The sequence below is a fragment of the Mesocricetus auratus genome, unplaced genomic scaffold (assembly GCF_017639785.1).
Source record: "Mesocricetus auratus isolate SY011 unplaced genomic scaffold, BCM_Maur_2.0 Super-Scaffold_100694, whole genome shotgun sequence".
NCBI classification, from domain to species: domain Eukaryota; kingdom Metazoa; phylum Chordata; class Mammalia; order Rodentia; family Cricetidae; genus Mesocricetus; species Mesocricetus auratus.
This window is the reverse complement of record NW_024429268.1, coordinates 1,666,625-1,692,030: the sequence shown is the minus strand read 5'-3', so window position 1 is coordinate 1,692,030 and position 25,406 is coordinate 1,666,625. Positions and strand designations below refer to the sequence as shown.

The 25,406-nt window shown below is 36.8% G+C and overlaps 1 protein-coding gene across 1 annotated transcript in view; it reads left to right on the top strand.

Annotated features, from left to right (window-relative positions):
* Cntnap2 (contactin associated protein 2) overlaps positions 1-25,406 on the top strand; it is a 2,029,549-nt gene that overhangs the window by 752,133 nt on the left and 1,252,010 nt on the right. The gene's annotated exons all lie outside the window — the stretch shown is intronic.

Below are 25,406 nucleotides of genomic sequence, written 5' to 3'. Positions count from 1 at the left end.
GACATAGGTTGTGACAGTCATGAGCTGAAGTGAATGAGACCTTTTGTCAAAAATTTTCATTTTAAAAAGTGTGCGTTAAAAAAAAGTGAAGGAGTTAGAAAGTTCACTACACTAAACTAGTAAAACTTATTCCTTAAAATGACTAAAACCACACATTATTTTAAAAAGGGGGCGTACACCTGAGATCCACCATTCTGGCTTTTGGTGAAGGGTTAAGATGTATTTTAAAGGCTTCCTTTGGCTCACCATGTCTCCCTGACTTGTCATTTTTCTTTACAAGTCAAAATCTGGAATTTCTAAGGATTTTGCATTTTAATTTTTTACGTGTGTGTTTGCGTGTGAGCATGCATGTGTCCAGGATATGTACACAGTCAGAGTAAAACTATTTGGACTTGTTTCTTGCCTTCCACCATATGGTCACATGAAGACCTTTGATTGTCAGGTTTGGTGGCAAATGGCCTCTACAGCTGGGTTGCGATATCAGTTATATTTTACATTTTAGTGAGTTTAATTTCACACAGAATTTTTATTTAATCATGTTTTAATTCCCATCTTTAAAATTTTCTTAACTATGCATGACAGTTAAATCTAATGGACTCCATATGTGGATTTGGGGGAATGGAAGTTTGCTGTCTGTTTTCTCTGCTTGCAATAGAGTAGGCCACCCCTTGTCCAAGATTTTTTAATAGGAGTGTCAAAGGTGCCTAAAGGTGTAGCGGTGATGAATCTTAAAAATATTGCTGTTTCTTATGCATACATATATATATATATGAGAAAGTTTAGCTTATAAACTAGACATGTTAAGAGATTTGCAATACTGATGAAACAGAACAGTTAAACAATATGCTATAGCTAAAGATGTTTAAGCCTCCATTCTTTTTCATTTCTGAAATTTAATATTGAATATTTATGGAAATAGTAGAACGTGGGGCACTGAAACTGTAGAAATCAAAACAGATAAAAGGGAGGAGATTAATGCATTTCACTTTCCCTTCTATCCTCTTCTCTCCTTTCCTTTCTCTCTCCCTTGCCAGCCTACTCTACCTTTCTTCTGGGCCTCCTTATCTACCTATATTTGTAATTATATCTTCCACCTGTAGAGGACCTCAACTACGTGAAAACTCTATCTGTAGAAGTTCCTTCAAGTCAAACTTGATGAATTTTTTTAAAGGAGTTATATCTTCACTTATTTTCTTTGTGAATTCATGCTAGCCCAAAGCCACTTTAAAGATTGCTACATTTGTGAAGTTTCTAGATAATACAAATTCTATCTGCGAACACTGGCTTCATAACATTAAATCTCCAGTATTACATTTTCCTGTCCTCCCAGGGAATGTTTTTCCTATTCTGCCAATTGCACAGAGGAAAGAAAATGTTGGGAATTGACAGGGAGGGGAATTAGTCTATCAGTTTTCTGTAAGAAATAGCCCATTATACTGTTCCCTATCATTTCTTACAGATCCATAAACATAAATAGTCACTATAACCATAAAGTGCAAAATTCCTTTTTTGAGACGGCTTCTTAAAATTAATGGAACACTTAATATTTTATAATAAAGAATATGTAAAGCTTTCATGTCTGTGAGGATTTAGTTGCAAAGACTCTTGCAAGCAGTAACTGCAAAGATAATGAAATAGTATCTTCTCAGTTCACAGATAAACTCTTAAGAATGTAGTAAAGTAGCCATGGGAATTATCTAAATATTCATACATTAATTTTATTTGATCATCATATTATATACATATATACACATCTATATGTTCTATATATAGTGAAAAGAGGGATAGATTTAGCTCATTGGGAGAATGTAACATTTCAAGCACATGAGTTAGATCTTTGGGAGAAGCCAACACAGAAAGAACCTCAAAATAAATTATGGTCCTTGGTGCTGTGTGTAACAGTATTCAGGGACACAGGAGGCAGAGCATCATTTGACTTGTTTATTTTATTAAAATCTTTGTTATAAGTAGCCCATAGTTTTGAGGTGTTAAATTTTCACTCTTATTCTCTTGTATAAATAAATATTCAAATTGATAAACATTGAATTGTGATTATTTTTGTTTGATTTTTGTAGATTTTCCTTTGGTGTTTTAGATTGTATAGATCCAGAAAGTTGTGGAACTCTGTCCTCTGTAACAAGGCTTTTGGTAACTTGATAAAAAAAACAAAACAAAACACCATACAGATATGATTGCCTGTATGATATCCTCACAAGATTTGCTCCACTTGTTCTGTTGAAAGTGAGACTAAATAGCCAGTGCCTATGTGCACTGGGTTTTTCTACTCCAGAGCATATGCAAGCTTTTAGCATGTGCTGTAGGAGAGAGAACCTTCTTCTTTGCCATTCCTGAGTGTAAGCTGATCATACTATAGTCAGTTAAATTCATGAGTTCCCCAAATTAGCCTTGGATAGAGTTATCATTTTCATATGCCCTCATATCCTTGTCAGAGGTATTTCTTCATGCCTCCTCAGTAAAGAACATAAAATAGAGGACATGGTATCACGTATGTGAGTGGTGTGTGTGGGGGGGGGGACCATTTACATGTTAACAAGCTCTGTGAGAATACCTGTTTCTCTGAAATCCAGATTTTTAATTATTTAAAGTTTTAGTACATGTTAATTACATCTCATTTAGCTTTAGTGATGATTTTCATGACTTTTAGAGAAATTTGGATTGTGGGTCACCACTGTTGCTCCCCCTTTTTGATGTGTATATTCAAAATATCTTGCTCATATTCTGAGGGCAGTCCTTTATTTATTTTTAATGTCATATTAAATGATTTTTAAGCAATTTTTATCTCTCTGTCTCTCACGAATGTTAGATCTCATTTTCAATATGTTTTTCTTTAGAAGTAATCATTTTGAAATATGTATTATAGATGAGGTCATTTAAGCATCCACAGAAAAAGGGAGTCTTCTCAGTTGTAGCTTAAATATGACAACATGTTCTATAGTTGTAGCAAGTTCAATTGTAAGATGTACAGCCAGTTTCCTCAGGGGATTTTCTATCATAACTGGGCTTTGACAATCACAAGACAGGAAGGAGAAATAGTTGAAATGAAACAGGAGGCCAGATATTCTTAGGAGAAGTTTTCCATGGAGCAAACATTATAAATGTTAACATTTATAACAATAGATATCAGTGCAGTATATAATAAGTGGAAACATAACATTAAATAAATGTAAGATAGAAATTGAAAAATAGCATTATAATTATTTGGGCAGTGGACCCCAAATGCATTAGAGACTGACTCTTAGATCCTAGTTCCTTCCTGTAATTAGTTTGCTGATATGACTTATAGCCTTGGCACTAGGAATGTAGTATGCATTATCCAGCTGAGAATTATCTTCCCTTGGGTTACACCTATGGCTTTTAAGAGAGCTCAGGTGAGGGAGATTACAGGGCTGAGGAAGAGGAGGTGCTGTGGCCCAGGAGCCCAAAGTAAGGATGAAGTGATTGCCTAGGAAGGAATGCTGCACCACGAAATGCTGCAACAAAAAACAGGAGTCAACGCAACCCTTGGTTGAACTGTGGTCTTACCCACACCTTGATTTCATCCGACTATGACAACTGAAATATTTAACTTTGTAATTGTTTAAAATCCTTTTGGATTTGAATTTAAATAATGTGACGGTTGACAATATGTTAGAATAAGCAGTTGGAAGAACAAAGACATCTAACTCTTGGTATTTTCCTTCCATGCTGGTTTGTTATCCAAACAACTTGTAACTGTTATTTTTTTTTTAATTTTAATGATACCCTTGGAGCATTTTTTTCTTTGTTTGGATAACAACTTCATAATCCTAGGAAGTCTTCAAAGCCTAATAGGTAATAACTATCCACTCTCTGAACATGCCAAATGCAAATCACATTCTCTTTTTCCACCTTTTTAAAATTTAAATTAGAAACAAGCTTGCTTCACATGTCAATCCCAACTTCCTCTCCTTCCCCTCCTCCCCACCCCCTCCCACCAGGCACCCCAGCCCCCCACCCAATCCCCACTCCATTCCTCAGGGAGGGTGAGACCCTCCATGGGAGATCAGATCATGTTCTTTGCTGCTTGTTTTTTAAAAATGTGAAATGCATTCATGTCACATTTTGAAAATGTGAATTACATTGGAAGGACACAGTGTGTGACACATTTATGATTAACTTTCCAGAAGTTACTACTGTTTAAATATATACTGAAATCTGAACTAGAATGAACCCTTAGATGACTCTGCTTTATCTTAAACTTCTTTACTCTATAGGATTCCCTTTGTCTTACAGCAAGAAAGGCAATCTGGGAAATGTAGATGAGACTCACGTTCCCATTTGTCTCTATTAGTAGGTAGAAATCCTATGTGCTCCCAGGTCTCAGCAAGGCTGACTGTAGCCTAGAGTACCCCTGTGGAAAGGAGAAATGCATTCTTTCATCCTTCTACACATGCCTCGAAGGCTTGTCTGGGACCTTTCTTCGTCGGAAGCTAAGGCGGGAAAAGCAGTGTAAGCACTCTGCTGAGTGAGCATGTTGTGCCCCATGCTTCCCTAGTGTGTGTCCCTCTTACTTCCTGCAGTTATTCCATGATCATTTTTGCATCTAGTAAATTAGGCTCCTTCCAGGATGAAAACAAAAGTCGTGTATAATTACTCTGGATTGGGGAAGCTTAGTTACAGGCCCTTCTTCTGCAGCCTTCATGTCCTCCACTGACTTCTTTCTAATATAATATAAGTTCCAATTCACAGCTTCTAAACTCACTTGCAGTTAGTTTCCTGTAAGTTAACTGAATCAAATTCATGCTGTGGCTTTAAGACCTTATTCGTGTAGAGTGCATCTATCATCTCACTCTTCGTTAATCCTGCAGTGACACTAACCATTTCACTCTGCATTAGAGGTTTGGCATGAAGTACCAAAGAGAAGGCTGAATTGAATCATTGAGCAAAGTCATATGTAGCTGCTTTATGTAAGCATTCCATTTACAGAGGACAAATGCAGTGTAATGATAATTTCCTGTAGCAAATTCTAAATTGGTTTTTAACCAGAGCCTTCGCATGTGTTAGATTAGCTGTTAGGTTGAGAATCTGGAGTACAAATTATTGTACTATGATATCATTCACATGTGCCCAAAAAAGAATAAGCGATTTATAAAGTCTAGATAATTTACCTTATGGAAACAATGGTGGAAAGTTGACACAGATATAAAAAGGAGTTGAGAATAAATGCCACACTAAATGTGTTCATCCTTTTATGCTGATCCAGTGCTACATCTGCTCTTCAGTAACAACATCCTCTTCTAGGGACCACAGCTAACTCCTATTGACACTTTCTATTAAAACAAGAAAATACCACCATGTACTTATGAATGTGTTCACAAGGGCTTTTTGTAAGAAAACTCTACAGTTAGTAACAGTGAAGTATGAATATGGTTCAAAAGAGGACAAATTTTAAATAAAGATGAAAACAGAAATGGTTTTATTTAGAAGTTCAGAGAAATACAAATTGTCTAAAAGTCTACCCAAGCTTGAGGTGATGGACAACCATTCTTGGCATTGATTGGCTGGGAATTTTATGGTCCTAAACTGGGTTTCCAGCTTTACAAGGTGTGTGTGTGTGTGTGTGTGTGTGTGTGTGTGTGTGTGTGTGTGTGTGTGTGTGGTGTGTGTCTACATTTCAGTATTTTCACATGCCCCTTTTCATTGTCACTAGTCTTTGGATTTGGGATGCATCTTAATCAAGAAAACATTTCAGTTGATGAATGAAATCAGCATAGTTATCAAATCAGTCAATATTCTGTGGTTCTTTTATGTATAAATTTTGGGAGATAGTTCAATATACAACTGTATTTGTTTACTAAAATCTACAACAATTGACGTTAGTTTAGCTGGGCATAGAAATTACACAGTTCCAAAAGAGACCCTGTGTTGTCTTGTTGAACTTCAATGTTTAATCTTATATGGGACAGAGGGAACCCTGTCAGTTGTGTTCTGTGTTCTTAATTTCTCTGGTTTCATCACGGAACATTTACTAATTGTCATATATAACTTGGCATTTGTAAACAACTAAATCATGATCTCTGTCCTCTAGAAGATTATGTTTTGAAATATGACAGTAAATATCTAGTAATGGAAGCACTCACAAGACAAAGTCATTAGCATGGGTAATGGAATGAAGTATAAGTCACCTTTTAAAGAGTGACAAAAGGAAAATAAAAGAGCATTTCAGATGAAAATTTATACAATAGCTAAAACCATTTTTTCATTACTATATATTGCTAAAATGAGAGTGTGTAGTTAAAATGAACTATCTTAATATTGCCTAGCATATTAATACATTTTATAAATTATTAATCAACTTGATGACCAAGTTACATTACAGTATGTATAAAGTGTTTTGCTAATTTACCTCAAAATGCAAATCTGATCAGATAGCATCTTTGCTTAAAGAAAGTTGATAAGGTTACATTGGCTAGGAAGTCTATAATTTATTTGAAATATACTTTCTCTGTGTTTGTGTGAAATAATACACCTACCAGATGAGCTATTGGCAGTTAATGTCTGCTGGAGTCAGGTAAGGTCAGTTTTATTTGGGGATGTAGTCGCTGAGAGATTACCCATGCCCCAATGTATGATCACATGGCAATACTCACATAGTAGATATATTCAACTTAAAAAAACATGACACATGAAGTTGGGAAGGAAAATTATTGGTCTAATAAGGGAGACATTGGAAAGGAAAGAATTCAAGTATATTATAATACTTGAATATTATAAGAACATTATAATGCAGACATGAAATTTGTAAACAATAAAAATTATAAAACCCACTTACATATTGGCTAAGTATAGCATGAAGATAAAAATCCAGCTCAAAACCTGCTTTTGTTGATTAAGCTTTATTGAAACATGAAAAAGAGCAAAATATGATAAATTTTAAACAAAAGAAAATATAATTTCTGCCCACCTACAAGGCACCTTTTCTGGTCTTACAGTCAGCTACTTCCATGTTACAATTTGTGCTCCACTAATTCAAACATTTTGTTTTTCCAAATGGACAAATGACATACATCTTTGCATGTGTTCATTCAGGCTGTTCTGCTTGATGGAAAACTTTTCCTTTTCTGTACACCTAGCCAACTTTTCTTATTGTACAACAAATAGCTCATATGTAATTTTCACTAAGAATTATTTTAGTACTGGAAAAGTCCATGTCTTCATTCTTTCTTCTCTCTTCGTTTATTGGAATTATTTCCCCAAGTATCCCCAGATAGTAAGATAATGGTTAGACAGGCAGTCAGTGAACATTAATTACATGTTAATTAGAATTTACATGAATATAAATATTCAAGAAAGTTGCCTGGGGGTAGTGGTGCATACCTTTGATCCCAGCAGTTAGAGACACATAGGCAAGTGGATCACATGAAGTTGAGACCAGCCTGGTCTACACAGTTAGTTTCTGAATGGCCAGGGATACACAGAGAAACCCTTTTTTGAAAAACATATGCAAGAAATATTTGGTGAAATGAATTAATATCAGGTATACATGATGTCAACGTAATTTATTTTCTTAATGAACTATTACTGTTATTTAAGCATGCAAAGTCATTTAATTGGCTAAGAAAGATATCATTACTTTGTATTATATATTAACATATATATGTGTATATGCTTATGCATATATAAACATACACATATATATCATGGTTCTATGGATTGTACCGAGAATCTTATACATGCTCAGCACTTGCTCTGCCTCTGGGCTACTCCCAGTCTTTTTGCATCATCCTGAATGCTCTGCTGGCCTGAAGAATGTTTAAGTAACTGGCAAATTGTATGCATTTATAGTGCTTTAACATAAAGCAAACACATCACTTTCACTTACCTATGTTTTAAGTCAAATACGATTTGTAGTTAACATAAATTTAAGTGGCTTCATGAGACTTATGGTATAAAATCATACCTTTGTTATCATTAAAGAGAAAATATGCTACATGTTGGTTTGCTTGGCCTTGATGCTTAGATGAGTTTGAAAGTATATGTAAATAAAAATAAAAATAGATGGTAGCTTTCAATATTAGGTCCCAGAGAATCAGATAGTTAGGATGGCCAGGTTAGTGTTTTAAGCTATGCAAGTCATGTGGGGTTGTCAGATTTTGATGTAGTTAGATCCAGCCTACAATCCCATGGCCAGAGAGTCTGGGAAACATAAACTTCATTCAGTGGCTGATGGAAGAAGAGGCACACTCCCATGGCTAAGCACTGAGTTGAACTCAAGAAATCCAGTGACAGAGAGAGGACTGATGACCAAAGGGATTAAGACTGGGCTGCTTTAATCCCCAGAAACAGGTGACCTGACAAAGGTTAACTCTTGAATCCCAGGCATCAGCCTGGTAATCCAGCATGGGACTGATCAAGACCCCCTGAATGTGGGTGTCAGTGAGGAGGCCTAGGTAATCTATTGAGCCTTGGGCAGTAGATCAGTACTCATCCCGAATATACACACGGACTTTGGACTCCCATCAAACAACGTGAGATGCACTCTCACCCTGAACTCTTGAGGGGGGTCTAGGCCCTGCCCTGGAAGAAATGATAGACTATGGACACCCCCATGGAGGGCCTAACCCTCCCTGGGGAAATGAGGGGATAATAGGGGGGTTGGGGGGAGGGCACGGGAGGAGGGGAGGGAAAGGGAGAGGGACCTGGAACTGACCTGTGAAGCAACCTTGCTTTTAATCTAAATTTAAACTTAAAAATAAATAATAAAAAAAGAAACTAACAACAATAAATGAATTTCCTGCTTAATAGAAATTACTTCCAAGGTGGCGCATTTTTCTTCAAAGTTGACCTGAATGTTTTGTAATAAAAAGAGTGTGTGTGCATTCTAACATGTATAAATATATATAGGCACACTCACGTCTTTCTTTGGAAGTGATAATGAGGCAAGATAAGTCACTCTGATAGTACTCTGATATTTGTGCACTGGTAAAATAGCTACTATTGAATGGCTTGATGAAAAAGTGAATGCAACCTTCTCATTGCATACAAGTTCACATTTGAAAACCTACTTAGCGTAACACTGATTTAGATGTGAAAATTGCATTGCTTATCAAGAAGTTTAAATTTAAATTTACTCTCAAGAACTTTAAAAGTTAACTTGACTTATAAAATCAATAGAACAAAAATAGCTAGTAAAAAAAGCCAGGGAATAGAGTGCATTTAAGCTCCTCCATGCTTCTGAATTATGAATAATTGTTTGTTCCTGTCATTGCAATGAGATGATGTGAGCTTTACTGTCTACAGCTGTCCAAAATTCTTTAATTAAAATAATTTTCTGAGAAAGTAAGAAAAAATGGAAGTTTGCACATATTATTGCTACTATTTGATAAAGTATTGAAAGAGAACTATACTTGGTGTGCTTTATAAATATGCATTTTGATTAATGCCGAAGGATCCACATGTGCACTCTACCAGAATGTTAAGGCTAAGAAGCTCCCTAAAGACCTTCTGAGAAATACTTTCTTTTTCTAATGAGACCCAATCCACAGGGTTGTGTGACTTGCATAAGAGAGTTAATTACAACCGTAGAAACACTATATAACAATCTCCAGGCCTGCACCATCTCTGATATTTAATAATGTTTTCTCTGGTTGGTCTCCCCTGATTTTTCTTCCCTACACACAGTGACTTTGTACAGTTAAGCAATGACCCACAGGTGATATGAATTTGGGTCTTCTAATGAGCATAAGCATTGTCTGGTTTGTCGATATTCACTATAAGAGCATACAGAAAATGTTCAGTAAGGAAAATATCTCAGTAACTGTTTACCTTCCAGATGTCCAAAAGAGCAGTTTAGATGATGAGATGACTGAGCCTTTTATGATAGACATAGGGAGTAACTCACAAATAAACACTGCTGAAAATTTCCATACATTTGGAAATATACGATTTATCTACCATAGTAAATACTTCACTCATGCGCACCCAGTCCTGAGAAACCTTATCTTCTGCAAACAGCATAGCCATGTTTATCCAGATAATTAAAATAGGGAAGGTCTAAGTCACAGAGATATGCTTTGTCAGAATTTAAACATCAAGCATCCCTGTTTACTTAAAGAAAATGAAGTAAAAATTAAAATACTGTAAATATGTATGATATTCTTTTATTAGCTTTTATTCTGAACTGTTAGTCTTAATATTTTTTATCTATTGAAATTGGCTAGCCAGACAAGAGTAAATATTGAGGCAGGTAGTTATTATCATCATGAGCTAAAAGGAACAATATAAGAAAATAATCATTCAGTGTGTTCACTTCTTAAATATCAAGAAATCTAAATCATTTGAATTAGAGTTTGTTTAAAACATATTTTTTATAAAAACTTCTATTAGAATAGTATCATTTCTTTTATTACAGTTTGGAGACAATTATGAGTTTTTAAATTAAAATTCTTGTATTTAATATTTTATGTTGAAAATATTACTATGTTAGTCTCTTCAATCTTCTTGCTTCTTTGGGCAGACAAGGAAGAGTTGAGGAAGGGGCCTGTGCTCTATCCAGCTAAAATGGATGAATAACTAAGGAGAAAAAAAGGAACTCTTACTTTGACTATTTACCTGCAAGCATCCTAATCACTAGGGAAAAAGATTTTATCTACAAAACATGTTGAAGAGTATAAATTTGTTTAGGGTACTTACATAAAAATCTTAGCATTTCTGTGAGAGGCTTATTGAATGAATGTGTCATCCCCTGGCCAGCAACTGTAGCCCAATCCTCAGAGATCAGCAGGAACTGTGTCATTGGGCTAAAGAAGAGAATATTTGGATTTGGTGACTTGACTACATCCTTGTGAACAGAGTTGGGAATAGAGCACACAGTCCTCACTGAGGCTTTCCAGTTTCCCAGGTGAGAGGTAAACAGCGTCTGCCTCATTCTTAGACATTATACCACAGTCTCCTGGTTTCTGACTTCCCTAAATTACAGGTAATGTTAGGCTCTGGATAAGAGTCTTGATTTATGTCTTTTTTTTTGCCATGTGGATTATATTACCACTAGCTTTAGTCAAATCAACCATATCCAGAAAGCAATAGTGCATTTTTCTTTTTTTGTTCAACTTTCTTCATAAAATCACACCATTGTTTAATACTACCTTAAACTTGTGACATTAAGTCTGTTTGCATGTCATACAACACACAACACATTGGCTGAGAGAACTGAGACAAATAGTGATGTTTCTATGTTTGGTTTAGATTTAGGTGGTCAGGGGATTTGAACCTAGGTTCTTACACACATGAGGAAAAAGTTCCGTCACAGGTCTATCTCTAGCCTTTTGTGTGCATTTGATTTGAGGCAGAATCTCTCTCACATGTCTCCATGACTGGCCTTCAACTTGATATCTACCCTGTTTCTTTGAAAATTTGAAATACAGATATTTTTATATTATGGAGAAAGCCCTTTCTTTTCTTTCTTTCATTCTTTTTTGTTTTGTTTTGTTTTTAAGTCAGGGTTTCTCTGTATTGTTTTGGAGACTGTCCTGAAACTTGCTATGTAGACCTCACAGAGATCCTCCCTGCCTCTGACTCCCGAGTGCTGGGATTAAAGGCATGCACCACCAACACTTGGCGAGAAATCCCTTTTCTATCATCATCATTTTATAGAAAATATAATTGCCTCCACCAAGTAATTTCATGAGGGTTTTCTGGTTTGCAAAGACTGGTGTGAATGTATGACTGAGTTCAATGCCATCTGAAAGTTGGTCAATGACAAGACTGTTTTGAAACCACTTTGATAATTGTTTACCCAAAATTCAGTATGCTTCGTCTATCTATTAAAGGGAAGACTTTTCTTGAAACCAAGTGCAGTGTTTCCACTAATTATGAAGGTAAAACCCCAAAAAGATGTGTGCTGACCTGAGTTCAGACCACCAGAAACAACCTAAGGTTGGGTGAGGCAGTCCTTGTATGTAGTCTTGATGTCCCTATATTGAAATGTGAGGTGTGACAGAAGAATTTCTGGAAGTTTGAAGGCCAGATAGCCTAGTATAAGCAGCAATGAGCACCAAAACATTCTGTATCATATAAGGTAGAAAGCATGAGCTGAAATCCAATGTTCTCTGTCCTCTGTACACACACCATGGTATTCATGTGCATATGTACACACACATGGGTGTACACATACACACATAGAACCAACATACACACACACACATACATATACACACATTGAAACATAAAGTAATGCATGTCATTCATTCCATTTTAGTGTAATTCTTATATTTTCTTTGTATGATATGTGTTTGAAAACAAACTATGCTGTTTTTTTAAACCAACTGAATGTCAGTACAGATCAATCATGGTCTTCTTTGGGATTGTTGATGCTTTTGATAGATAATTTCTTAATTGGGGAGAGTAAAGAGTGTTATGTACATTGTAGAATTTTCTACAGCATCTCTGGGCTGGTCTCTGCCAAAAGAAATTGTGAAAATGGCAGATCCCCAGCTTCATACGAAGCTCAGCTCCAGATGTTGACAAATGTGTCCTACAGGAAAAATCTACAAAATGCTGGATTAAGGGACACCTTCTTGCCATGTGGGAACTGACTCACTACACTGATAGGCTGTCTGAAAGAATATAAAAATATACACAAAGAAGTGACTCACTTTATGTGTAGGAGGAATAATGCACAGTCTGAGATTTCTTAGATTTCTTACAGACAAAAATAGTTATGATATTAGGGGTGACCTATGTGTGCAGTAGCTGTAGACACCTTTATGACTTGACAGAGTGGGTATTAGTAAGAACAATAAACCCTTGAATTCTCATTATATATGTGTTATTTACAATAAATCAATATTTGTATGTATTAATACTAGTATCTTTACTTTTATTAATGACCAGTACTTTCCTATTGATTCTTTAGTTATCTGTTCAACCAGGATCAATTTGACTACATATTCTCCCTTAGTTGATTTCACATTTTCCTCCTTGTGGATTTACACCTGAGGTTAGGATAAGAATGATGACATCTACATATCAGGGCTGTTTACATGGGTACTTATTTCCTAAGAAATATAGATGATCAGATGTGCTTCATTAATTGACAACAAATTCATATTTTCATACATTTCATTCATATTTAGGAAATATTCACCTTAACACACAACACAAGACATGCTCTTCTCTGAAACAGAATAAGTAAGCCAACAACCGAAATAAAACTGTGTCCTAAAACTCTGCTTTGACTCAAAGGCTATTTATGTTTTAACAAAGGATGGGAAAATGTTGTGCTTTATTTTATTTATTTATTTATTTATTTATTTATTTACTTACTTACTTACTTACTTACTTACTTATTTATTTGTAGAAATCTTCTACTGGCCAGTAGCTTTGTAGTGTAGTTCTCCATGGACATGACAATTGTGGTTGGCAATCTCAGGTGAATCTCTCCAGTCTCTAACATATATTTTACCATTTTATTCTTCTGTACCTCAAAGAGCTGTAGTTAAAAGTGCAGTGACACAAAGCACAGTTTCAAAGGTTTTCTGTCTAACATAATGCATGTTCACAGTCATCTTAGTTCAGAGATGAGCGTAGGAGAGTGTACTACATAAAAACTGAAAAATACATTGTATGTAATTTTTAAGCACATGCTTCAGGGGTAGGTGTCTTTACTTGAACTTACCTGCTGGATTTATTGCTTTTGAATTGAAGTGAACAAATCAGGGTTGCATGGAAAGACAGGTGTTATGTCAGCTTCCCATCATCAAGTTAGTTAGAAATAGTCATGATCATGAATTTGGAGGTGACGTTTGTGTATGGTTAGAGGGCATTTGTTTTTGGTGAAAGTGAAGAAAATAAATATTATCACTGCGCTTTTTACATCTAGTTGTATAGCTAGTTTATGGTACAATATTAACTGTACTACTAGTTCCTCACTTGTTTACAGGCAAATAGAAAAATGTCTTTGTTAACCAGGAACCTATATGTAAGTTTAATTTTCACTACATTAAAACTGAAACGTGTTCACTAAAAAATATCAGGGCAGGAGACAGATGGTTAAGAACATGCCTTACTCTTACAGGGGAATAGAGTTCAGCACACAACACCCATGTAGTACAACTCATGACTACCCATAGCCTTAGCTCCAGGGGATCTGATGCCTCTAGCCACCTGAGATATCCACAAATTCATGCGCAGTCACATGACTTAAAATAAAATGAATCTTTTAAGAAAATAATGAAACATTTGGGCTGGAAGCTGAGTAATAACAAATGATTACTACTGGATATACCTGGTCCATATAACAAAAGAAAAGTCGACTGTTGCTTGCTGCAAGCCACAACAGCACACAGTAATTACAAGATAACTTAGAAGAACTAAGGATTCTTTTGATGGGTGAAAACAGTACAAAGCTTCCCCAGATGTTACAATCTTGTGAATGATTTGGCTGTTTCTTGCTATAGGTTCTTCCTGTAGCTTACTACTTTCTGTAACAAATTTGGGTTGTGTTTCCCACAGTTCAGCATCATTATATCATTTACAAATTTCTCCAAAGCATTTGAAGTTTTACTTATTATACTCCCTAGCTTTGTGTTCCTGTTCTCCATTAACAGGTCCTAGTTTACTGATTATAATCCTCAGCTATGTGTGAGACCTGTTTCCCACTATCAGGTCCTTGATCCCCTCTCCATTGTACTGCAGAGATATGTTTCCCTGCAATTACCCTTACTGACAAGCATTAGGTCAGTGTTTAGGATTTGGCAAAAGCATCCCATCTAAGAAATCTCCAGATATCTAAGGACTACACACCCAAAGTTGTTAATTTATAGTTGCCTAGATGGATAGAAAAATTAAACATGCCATTGGCCTTACCTTACTGGCAGATGAAGAAGTGATAACCTAAACTAAAACTGTATTAAAAGATTCTCAAACTTCTTGTTGTATTAACTCAAGATTTTAGCTCATAGATTTACTTCTCCCTCCTGTTTCCCCTTTAATCAGCCCATTAGCTCATCATCAGAGAAAAGTAAACTTTCCCGAAGACCTGGGCTGCCACTGAGGTCAGAGCACTGGAGGCCAGGTTTTGTTTCTTGTGCAAGTTAAACTTAGACCCTCTTTAACCTATAGCCATAAGTAACTGATGCTAAACGTTTCTCCTAGGATTTTTACTTTATTGCTCTGTATTATAAAAATAATTACTGTTGCAAATATATATATATATATACCTGTACCTACCCCCAAGAGCTGGGGGAAGAAAATAATTTGAGAGATAAAGAAATGCAGAGAGTGCATGATGTTTTTGGCGCACGCCTTTAATCCCAGCACTCGGGAGGCAGAGGCAGGTGGAATCTCTGTGAGTTCCAAGGTAGCCTGGTCTACAGAGTGAGTTCCAGGACAGATTCCAAAGTGATACAGAGAAACCGTGTCTAAAAAAACAAACAAACATACTAGCAAACAAAAATGCAGAGATAGACAGAAACAAAGAAACAAAACAGCAAGAGAGAAAGAGAAACAAAGAAGAATAAAGAAGAAGCAGAGGAGCAATTGTGTGTGAGTCAATTCCTTTTTCCATCAGAGTTCAGTTTCTTCGCTTATCTGTGGTTCCCCTTGTTGAACACTGAATAAAAATTTTAGAAGTTGGACTTCTGAAGTTTTCTGTAGTTGTCTCTTTAGGAAATTCTGTAAATCAAATCATTGATGTCCATGAAGTAAACTAACAAACTCTAGTGTTAAGTAATGCCAATTTGGCTTTTACTATTATCAAATAATTTTTCATATCAGAGAGAAATTCACATCAGAACATAGCAGACAGAGTCATGATAAGGTCACTTATAATGAATTATGATTATGCCTATAAGCATGGTGTCCAATGTGTTTTCAGCACTGGCTGAGAACTGATGATGAGTCAGATGTTGAGTAAATACCTCATTGTAGCTTATCATACTATAGCTGTTGTGTGGGAATGGTCCCTGACATTTACCAATGAGAAATTAAGCATTAACAGTGGTTCTGTTCATTTATTCACCCAGTGAGTATAAAAATCAGCACAACACTCTCATATACATACTGGTTGATTGTCCCCAAATGTTTTGTAAAGGACAACTGAAAAGGAACAGAAGAAATCTATATCCAATTAAAGCCCAATATATTCACTTAGGATTTCCCCCTGAAAGAATGCATTTGACAACTGTGACAAAATGAGAATAGTTGAATAATCCATGTTGAACAGGCATTAAAATTAATTGAAGAATTTTTAATGACAACCAAAAATGACTGTCATGACCTGCATGGCTTTATGTTTGACTTGATTGGGTAGATTGGGAATGAAGAAATGACTGACATGTGTACAGAGAAGCTGGAGTGGAGGGGCCCTATGCTCAGGAAGAGGCACAGGCAGCAGTCCAGAAGTCAACACCTTTCTCATATACAACTGAACAAGAAGAGGGGTTAGTTATTCTTGGTAGGGGGTCTCTTCAAGAGAGTACTCTCAGGCTATAGTTGTCAAGGCTTGATATTATGGTTCATACTTTCTGTGTATTATCTCCATCAATACTGTCTCTATCCAGTCTAGGAGAAGGCCTTGCCGTTTTGTGGATTTTAAGCACATGAGAACAAATACACATTCACTTATGACCCTGTCCACTCCTCACAAGTGAGAATATGAAATATTCATACAATTTTTGACATGTTTCTTCCATCTCACGATTTAACAGAAAGTGCAGCTAGTACATGAAAATGCCAGCCATATTTAATGATGATATTTTATCCTATAAATAACCTTCATTTTTTGTATAATTTATATTGCTAATATTCCATGACTGCATCACTAATATTCCAAAATACAAGAATAGGAAGATGTAAAACTGAACAAAATGCTTTCTGTATAAGCATGAGGACCTGAGTTTGGAGCCCTAGAGCTCCTGTGGACAGGCAGGTGTGGCTCTATTTGTCTGTAACTTCCTTAACCCTAGCATAGAAGACACACAGACAAGTAGCTCAATGGTAATGAGCTGGTGAGCTTCTGTGTCAGTGAGAGACTCTGTCTCAAAAGAGTAAATAATTACAGAACAATGCAACAAACATCCACCTACACATGTGCACATGATCAATATAATAATACCAATGCAGATATTACATTACTTCACTTACATAAATAGAGCAAAGTTTACAGACACAAAGTTTAACATAATTCTTGTTAGTAGTTGTCAGGAGAGGACAATGAGGAATTATGAGTGCATGAATGAATGAATGAATGAATGAATGCATGCATGGGCACAGAGTTTCAGTTAAGCAAGATGAATAGGCTCTTGTAATTTTCTGTTCAAGACATTGGAGCAATATTATGTGTTAAGAACTTAAAATTGCTCAGAAGTTAGTTATCATGGTTTGTTCTTATCACAAGAAAATATGCACCTAAATATCATCAACTTGAAGTGTTAAAAATGGAAAGTAAGTTGCATGTTGTTAATAAAAATGCAAGTTTCTGGGATGAGGAAATTGCTAACTCAGTAAAATACTAGCTTTGCAAACATGAAGAAACAATTTCAGTTCCCAGAACCGGTGTAAAGTACAGAATTGCTGTGACTTGAAATCTGCTGCTAGAGAGGCCGTGGATTCCCATTAGAGCTCCCCATTTGCCTGATGTAATACACAGCACAGCCCACCTGGCAAATATGTGCATCGCAATGTTAAATTTCACTTTGGAACAGAATAGATCCAGGTGGATCCCTACGCATTGTTGGCAAGCCGGCCGGTCCAGACAACTTGGTGAATTTCAGACCAATGAGAATTTTTCCAAAAGACAAGTTTAACAGTACCTGAGGATTGTCCTCTAGCCTCAACACATCTATATGTTTACACATATTTGCTCACTCCCATATACCTATAAATCATACGTAAACACGCTCACATACACAGACACACAACATGAATTGTACACATGGTATAATATTTTAATATTGTCTTACCCATTCAGATGTGTATGTCAGTTTTCTTCCTGTCTCCATCATTATGTTCCTTGGGAAATTCTAAGACAATCTCAGCATCCCTCCATTTTAGTCCTTTGTGGAATTACAGATATGTAAGGGCTATGAGACCTGCTCCAGCCCCTACCCAGAGTACCAACGTTGACATGGCAGGAGGGGATAACAGGTTTCTGTAGCAACTTGAAACGCAATCTGAGGGTCACGATCTATTTCATGTGCTCTTTATTTATTCTGTCTCCACTCTAATAATCCTGTCTGACTTCTAACTTCTCTATGATTCTTCTAGTTTCTTCTTCTATTCTAAAATTTTCTTCTCCTTTAGGAGCCTTAAAGTGATAAATTTCATTCACTGGTCAAAAACACATTCCTAGTGCATGCGATAAGGAGTTGAGGTATTTACCATGGCAACAAAGGGTGAAGGCCATAGTTACAAAACGATGATCAGACAGAGAGGGCACAGGGCCCAATGACAACTTCAAGACACAGATATATTGTTAGTAGATTGGCAAGTGAATAGGCATGCTTTAAGGTCAATGTAAGGTTAGTTTGTGACAGCACTTTACTATCTGCTCACAGAGAGAATCCAGTACACTCTTGTTCTCTATCTCTCTGAGAGGTATGGCTCGACAGCTTTAGACATGCTGTAACTATTGTTCTTGAGCATCTGAGAATGTTTCAATTGAGATATCTATGCCTGTACATTAACACTGACCAACTGTCTGCCAAGAGAGACAATTGCAGAGGGGCAGACTTCTAAGTTTGTACAAAGACCTGGTTGAGAGAGTAAGGGTGTTGACTGTGATTATTTTCTTGTCAGAATCACACATTGCTGGGGGAAAGTCATCCAATATACTAATGCATGGGCGAAAATGTGATCAGTAAATAATTAATACACTGATAGGGTTTATGGGTACATCCCACCATAGAGAGAGAACACTATGGTTTCAGAAGGAATTTACTGTAAGGGCAGTGACTATTCATAAAGCAAGTACTCCCACTGCCGTGCCTGTGGTCTACCTCCATTGGATGAGCATTGTGGTTTAGCTTTGTGACTTTGTCTGCAGAACACTTACTACATAATTCTGCTCTATGGAGCAAAAATACACAACCACTTGTCTTCAGAATGGATCTGACTTACCAAGTCCTTGCTACTACTCATCTCTCCCAAGCTCAGTGACCTTGTTGCTTCTCTGAAAAGTTGAAGGCATGAACTAGCTAGAAACCTATGAAAGGTGGAGCTGAAAATAATGACTTCCCAAATATCACCCTATTAATTTAATTTTAAAAGAAATGATAAAATGGCGTCAATAGAATCATAGTTATCTGATGCTAATAATACAACTAAAGAAACCTCTACATTTCATAAAATGCATAAAATCTGTATTTGGAATTCCACATGAAAAGAAGTAGCTTAGTATTCCTTTGTCATTGGTATTCATATGTCACAGCATATTTTAATGCTACATGAGATGCTTACAATCTGAAGAACACAGTGTTCATAGTGAGATGACTATATATAATTGTAAGTTTTAATGGCCAAAGAGAACTTACATCCAGTGCAAAATGATACTTTATTCTAGAGCATTATTAATTTTCAAAGTCAGTAATTTCTTCTTTCATCCATCTCTAATATAGACCTATGTGCAGTGTTCTATGTCACAGCCATGCACAGAATCCATTTGCAAGGATGGCCCTCACTTTCAAGGTTTGAATGGAATGTGTGTGGGATTACTCGTGTTAAATGTACTTTGAAGTGTAACGTTATCCCTTCTGATAAATGGTAGAATGTAATGAAAAGGGATGGTTTTCTGGGTTTAGAGACAAAGCAAATTCCATGTTTATTTAATGAGTGATTTGAGATGGTTGCTTAAGCTTTTCAAATCTCCTTTCTGCCGCCTCACAATGGGTGCTATATGGTTCACCCCACAGGTTTGTCATGGGGATTAAACAAAATGTTAATAACAAGATGTGCAGCAGTGGTTGACTCAAGGCAAATACAGATATTAGTCATTATTATTGCTGTTGCCATTGTTCGGGTTCCTTCATTCTTCACTGTTAGTCATACCACTACTGCTTAGCTGTTTCCTACATTTTCATCTCTAAAATGGAGTTTATTATCCATTATCCCTATCTTTAGCAACAACACCACACACATTTTTAGCACTTTTTAAGCCTTAAATACGGGGTCTTGGTGATCCCAAAGAATAATTATGGCATTTAAAGAGTTGCCTCTAGATCAAAATATTATTGCCCACACTGTCAGGAAATGTCCTTTGTCATGCCTACCTTCACAAAGGGCAGGAGATAGGGCTGTGAAGCCTGAAATAGTTTGAAGGAAATGAGCTGCTTGGTTGCTATTGCATCCTTAAATTTGCAGATAAAATCTGGGAACTGCATGAAATAGGTAAAGTAGTTCCCCATTACCACTCACAGGCAATTGGTAGCTGAACCATGCCTGATAGGAAGGAAACTTATTAAGGTCTTCTTCTATTGTATTATGTGGAGAGTGGTGAATGTATTCATTTCCCCATTAAAAATTATATTTGTTCATTGATTTAAGCTGACAAATAGAATTGTAAGTATTGGTGTTCTCCATCATTAAATTATGAAGTAACTGTGTAAAATTAGACTGTGTGTCTATGCCATGTTTTCAGTAACATTTCTTCTGTCGATTGACATCAGAATTGGTTCAATTTCCTTGCTGTAGTAAATATAGTAGCAATAAAGATGGATGGACAAGTGCCTTTGTGCTAGGATATAGAATCTTTTGGGTGTATGCTTCTTATTGGCTGGCAAGAATAGGTGGGTTGGCACAGAATTACAGTAACTTTGATAAAGAGAAGAAGAGAAAGGGAAATGTTAAGAAATACAACCAATAGAGTAACTTGTTAAAATTAATATAAAATCAAATTACTTGTTAAACTATTTTTAGTATCTTATAAATGTCCTCCAATGTTGTCGGTCATTCAAGCCTTTTGACATGGCATAACAAGGTGTCAGCAAATGTAAAATAATTTATGCAAAGTGATGCTACCATCAAAAAGGCTATTAAGTATATTGTTGTAATTCCATTATTGGAAGGACATTTTGAGTGACTATTGAGATAAACGGATGTGTCAGAAGTTCCAGGGCAAATAGTACAAAGAGCATTTGTGTGCTAAGATAAAGATGACAAACATTCCTGCATGTCCAAGATCCATAGATTGCAGTGTAGTACATTTCTGCCATAATCTTCTCACTTCTAATAAGAGACCGTGAAGTGCTTAACTGCAGCATGGCATCTCAAGAGCTAAATGACATGGAAGAATTCTATCCTGAGGTAGCACTGTTGGGTAGACTTTACATTTCCACAGTGCTTTGCATGGCATTCCCCACAGAAGGCTTGGATTCTCCACAATGCACAGATGCCGCCCCCCCTTGCTTCTCTTGAGCACTTCTTGTAGTGTATTTTTCATAAATAATTATGAAATATTTAGCTGATCAGGTGAATTATATAAGCCATTGTGTCTCTGAATAAAGAAAAATGAGCAAGAAAAGCCTGTTATCCCATCTTTAATAAAACAGTCTCTAATAAACCCATGTTTCACAACTGTTGTAGGTCTGATTGACTTTATTTCAGTTTAGATGAAGGCAAGAGTAACTGACGCTGCAAATCCCTCAGTAATTTTGGAAAGTTTTCAAAGTCCAAGTTCCTTATGAAGTCTACCAATAAAAATGTACAAGTGTTTCGAATGGGAAATATGATACTCGGGCCTGTAAGTGCCTCTGAAACTAAATAACTCTCCTCATACAATATTCCCCTAATTTCATTTTATTACAAGAAATCTTGCAGATTAGATTGTACAAAAAAGGCACCATTTGTGCACACTATGACACTATGGAGGTTTGTTCAGGACGCCAATTCTTCCCTACCTGCCCCAAAACATTAAACAAGTCAGTCATTTTTTCAGGACTAAGTAACCCATCTGCATGGGTAGGATTGGAAAGGCAGATTGGGAGGCACATTAGCTACTGTTGTACCATTGTGAGCAACATACCCGACACAGACAAATTAGAAAAATAAAACAAACTTGTTTTGACTTAACATCAGAGAGTTTCAGTCCAGGACACTGTGCATAACAAGGACAAATCAACCTGTTCATGGTGTCAGCTGCAGGATGCAGCAGTTATTTGCAGCATGGCAAAATCAAGAAATGTGGAATCACACCTGGACTGGTGCTTGTGTCAAACCTTTGAAGATCCACCCACCAATCCACTTTCTCTGCTAGATCCTACCTCCGGAGAGTTCCACCCAAGGCTGTGCCAGGTAGAAGAAAAGTACATGCCCACTATGACTCAAACCACATTAGCAGGATAACACATCACAATTCAATTTTGAATTAAGAGCAGACACTTGAGACCCTCATCTGGAGCAAGAAGTACAAATACTGACAGTCAGCCAAGGCCGTGAAGACCTATTGTAGGGAGAGGAGAGCAATGGTTTTACAGGTGATCCATTGCATTCCTCTAAACTAAGCTATCATGGGACTGTTTTACTCAGCCCTGATACAAAAACCAAAAAAGACACTGAGAGACTAAAATCCCCAGCCTGTATCCCTCTGACTCTGTGTCTCTAGCAGATACCTCATTGGTCCGCAGATTTATTTCACCGTAGTCTCTATCACTCAAACACACAAGGTGAACAGGAAAGTAGACTGCCCATCACATCTGCAGATCCACTTTCCCCTCTTTATCGGAGGCGATTTTGCTGGGCCCTTGGAACTATGGGCAGGAAAACCCCCAAAGCCATCCCACGCATCTCTGTCCACACCTAATCTACACAGTTTCCTTTCTCACATCTAAATCTATTTGATGGCGAGCAAATTATAGGGTGTCTCTGAGAAGGGAGAGTGAGGAAATGCCAAAAGGGAGGTGAAGAAAGAAGTGACATGTAAAGGAACTAAAATTCCATCTCTGTGGCCATGTAAAGGTCCAAGAAGGATAAACCATCAATCCCTCCTTGGGTGTAGGTACACCTAGTCCCCCAGACTCAACAGAGACCAGCCCAAAAGTTTTCTAGTTTTTAGAGCGTAGATATCTAGCAGAATATCTGAGATAAAAGAAGGATTTCATACAGAATTAAAAGTCACTGGTGAAATGTTGAATGCTATCATCAGTATTTTTGAGTTCTGAGATTCTCACCTTACAGTCTAGTCAGAGACTACCCCAACTCAGAGGAACTCAGGGAAGGAAGCAAATTGTCATTTAGATCACCCAGTCCTAAGACTTAGCCTTCAATTTCCATATAGCCTGCATGGCTCTGCTATAGTTAGACTCCAAGGAATGTAGAAAGCATGTGTTTGCCACTAAATTGAAGCCACACACTCTTGCCTAAAGTAGCAAGATGTATGGTTGAGAAGGAGGGCTAGGACTCCATATTATATTCCAACCTAGAGCCAGAGTTACATTTTTCCCTTGAACATGCTCTCACTTGAGACTGAAGATCTCGTTTAGGGTTGATTGATACCAGAGAAGACTAATCTAAAACCAAAGAACATCTATGTCTGTACTAAAAGTAGTGTAACTGAGTAATATTTACCATTGTATATGCTCATGTTTGGTTTGTATATATGCCTTCACATGTGTGAATGTGTGTGTATGTGAATGAGTGTGAGGGTGCATATCTCCTCAGGCCTAGGATGGGAGTGTGTGGTTGTCTGACCTGTGTCATCTCCCAGGGTCTAAGTAGATCCCCTTTCATGTCTCAATATCCCTTGGCCTGATCTTGAACCTCCTCCAGCTGTTCCACTCCTTCTATTTTCCTGTGGAAACCAGTTCGACCAGGCTTTATAAGTGACTTCCGAAGGTCTTTTATTTCATCCACAAATGGCCCTTCAAAGGGTTTAGTTAGATTTTTCTCTATAAGAAAAAGTCTCCTGTAATGTTTTGAAATAGTAGATATTTCTTCTTACCAATGAGCAATTAGGAGATGGTGTTAATTTTTTGCAGCTGACAACTAGGAAGCAGATTATCCTGCAAAGGTGTGTGTATTCTTTCCACCACCCTGTGTCACTACAGCAGCGGGATTCTTTCGTGCTTCATCCAACCAGCAGGAGGCACCTTCCTCTGTTGTGCCATTTCTATTGTGCTTTAATTATCTCTCTCCATGACTGCAGTCTCCAAATATGAAAGAAACTCCTCAAGGCAGGGAGAGTTTCATATCAATTTCTGTAACCCCGGGCCCTAGTCTGCTGCCTGAGATCTAATTATGGCAATCAATATATGCTTAATGGGGTAATAGGGTCATCATTCATTTAGTAAATATTCCCTGGCTATGTACAGAAAGTGATGTTTAATCTGAGATCTGTATAATTAATAAGAGTTAGACATATTAGAAAAAGCAAGAATAGTAGGGGATGAAGTAAGAGAAATAGCAAGAGTGTGACAAAGAGGATTAAGATAATCTTGCTTCAGGTCATTCTTTGGAGTTCTGGCCACTTTTTGTTTGGTTAAAAAATTAAGTCAATAATGTTTACTAAGAATTTACTGTGGACTAAGGGCTGAAGATAGAATCCTGGCATCAGGATAAGAAATCCTAGTTGTATACAACTATCTGTGGATACTACAGTATCCACATTTATCACTTTACTAATCCCAGTAGCTAATACACCAAACTAACCTACTTGTCAATCAGCAGCTGGTAGACAAAGAAAATGCACTGTATACACACACACTGTGGATTCTTATTCAAGTATAAAGAAAAATGATGTGATCCCATCCTCAGTAAAATATATGGAATTGAAAATAATTCTGCAAGCAAAGTAAGCCAGATCCAGAAAAATAGAAATGCAATATCTTATATGATGAATTTAAATATTTCAAATATATATACACATATAATATCTAATATCTATCTATATATACATGTACATATGGCATAAACAGGTGAGGAAGAGTCATAAAATGAAGCTAATTGGGGTACAATAGAGCAATCGGATTTAAGTGTTATGAAGCAGAAGGGGTACATTTGGCCCTAGTTATCTAGGGGAGCACAATGAGAATTAACATATATTGCAGTGAATTTATTAGATTGGGTCACAGGATATGGTATGAGTTGTTTAAACACAGATGTCTGAATGCATGATAGACTGAAACTTGGTAGCTGAGTCCTGGAGGTTGGATGCCTCAGCAGTCCCGCACAGGTCCTGGAGACCTGGGATTCCTGAGAGTTAAAGGTCTTCAGTCCATACTGGTAGCTCAAAGAATCCTGACTTAAATCATCAAGGTATGGTAGGAGTAGCCGGTGTTATGGTGGCAATAACAGGGTAGATGAACTTACATGAGGCAAGAAAACATGGGGGTAAGCAGGCAAGAGCAAAATCTTTTCATCCAGACCTCCTTATGCCTAGGCCACCACAAGGAAGATGACTCAAATTCAAAGTGAGTATTCCCTTTTCAGCTAAATTAATC